The sequence below is a fragment of the Heteronotia binoei genome, chromosome 6 (genome assembly GCF_032191835.1).
Source record: "Heteronotia binoei isolate CCM8104 ecotype False Entrance Well chromosome 6, APGP_CSIRO_Hbin_v1, whole genome shotgun sequence".
NCBI classification, from domain to species: domain Eukaryota; kingdom Metazoa; phylum Chordata; class Lepidosauria; order Squamata; family Gekkonidae; genus Heteronotia; species Heteronotia binoei.
In genome coordinates this window covers 12,792,601-12,794,191 of record NC_083228.1, presented here as the reverse complement: position 1 = coordinate 12,794,191, position 1,591 = coordinate 12,792,601, and the positions used below count along the sequence as shown (strand labels likewise).

The 1,591-nt window shown below is 45.1% G+C and overlaps 1 non-coding gene across 1 annotated transcript; it reads right to left on the bottom strand.

The window, feature by feature from the left end:
• Positions 1–224: 224 nt before the first annotated feature.
• TRNAA-UGC (transfer RNA alanine (anticodon UGC)) lies at positions 225–297 on the bottom strand. The gene has a single exon. It is a non-coding gene; the product is annotated as a tRNA-Ala (tRNA).
• Between the last annotated feature and the right edge of the window lie 1,294 nt (positions 298–1,591).

Below are 1,591 nucleotides of genomic sequence, written 5' to 3'. Positions count from 1 at the left end.
GCAGCAGCTCTCTAGGGTCTCAGGTGAAGGTCTTCCACATCACCTACTGCCTGGTTCTTCTGGAGATGCTGAGGATCAAACCTGGGACCTTCTGCATGCTAAATCAGATGCTCTACCACTGAGTCACGACCCCTCCCTCAGAATTGTTGGCTTAGACCAGCAGCAGCTCTTCAGCATCTCAAGCAGAGGTCTTTCCTATCATCTGCTGCCTGATTTTTTTTAACTAGAGATGCCAGGGATTGAACCTGGAACCTTCTGCCTGCAAAGCAGATGCTCTTCCACTGAGCCACAGCCACCTGTGGACTTGAAGATTGCATTCATCTGCCATGCTAATAGCTGCTGATACATCTGTTCTGTTCTGTTCTTCATGGATTTGTTCAATCCCCCTTTTCAACCCATCCCATTTGGTCACAGCAAACACACACCCCTGGAACTTGTACTTGATTTCTGAAAGCAAAAGACCTATCAGGTTTTCCAGTGCCTCACAAAGAGGCTGAGGTTTGGGCTTCAAGGAGTTCACAAAACGGAGAGAAGGACTCCTTGTTTATGCAGAAGGTACAGAGAGTGTCTTTCTGGATTTCATGTGATGTGCCATATGCAGGACCATCTCTGAATTGTGTCCAGAAGCTACAACGCAAAACAAGAACCGTTTAAAGAAATACTTCTCCACGTGTTTTCAATGAATGGCATCAGATAACCATAGATTTCTGTCTGCAATTCTGAGTGCTGGTATTGGCCTTGAAAACACTGAGATCTCAAAGGAGATTTTGTTGCACATAATTTCATATTTACATGTGCAGTAGGCCAAGTGCACATAATCCCTGATGGGTATACCTCTACAATATAAATGCTTGGAAATATACGCTTGCCATGTCCATACTTTAAATTTTAAGCTACACATAAGGGCTAAGTTTTTCAGTCCAATGTTGCCTTTGAGGCAGCCAGATCTAAGAACATATGAACATAAGAGAAGCCATGTTGGATCAGGCCAATGGCCCATCTAGTCCAACATTCTGTCATACAGTGGCCAAAACCCCCAGGTGCCATCAGTGGGGCCAGGACACTGGAAGCCCTCTCACTGAGCCCTCCCCCAAGCACTAAGAATACAGCGTATCACTACCACAGACAGTTCCAACAATAAGCTGTTTCTAATAGCCACTGATGGACCTCTGCTCCATATGCTTATCCAATCCCCTCTTGAAGCTGGCTATGCTTGTAGCCACCACCATCTCCTGTGGCAGTGAATTCCATTTGTTAAGCACCCTTTGGGTGAAGTAGTATTTCCTTTTATCCATTCCAACTTGACTGCTCAGTAATTATCATTGAGTGCCCATGAGTTTTTGTATTGTGAGAAAGGGAGAAAAGTACTTCTTTCTCTGCTTTCTCTGTCTCATGCATAATCTTGTAAGCCTCTGTCATGTCACCCCTCAGTCGACGTTTCTCCAAGCTAAAGAGCCCCAAGCACTTTAACATTTCGTTATAGGGAAAGTGTTCCATCTGAGTGCGATGTCACATTGTGATGCTGTTCCATTTGCTATGGGATCACTAATTGGTTAGTTTGCCCAGTGGTCCCCCAGTTTGGTGCCTGTGA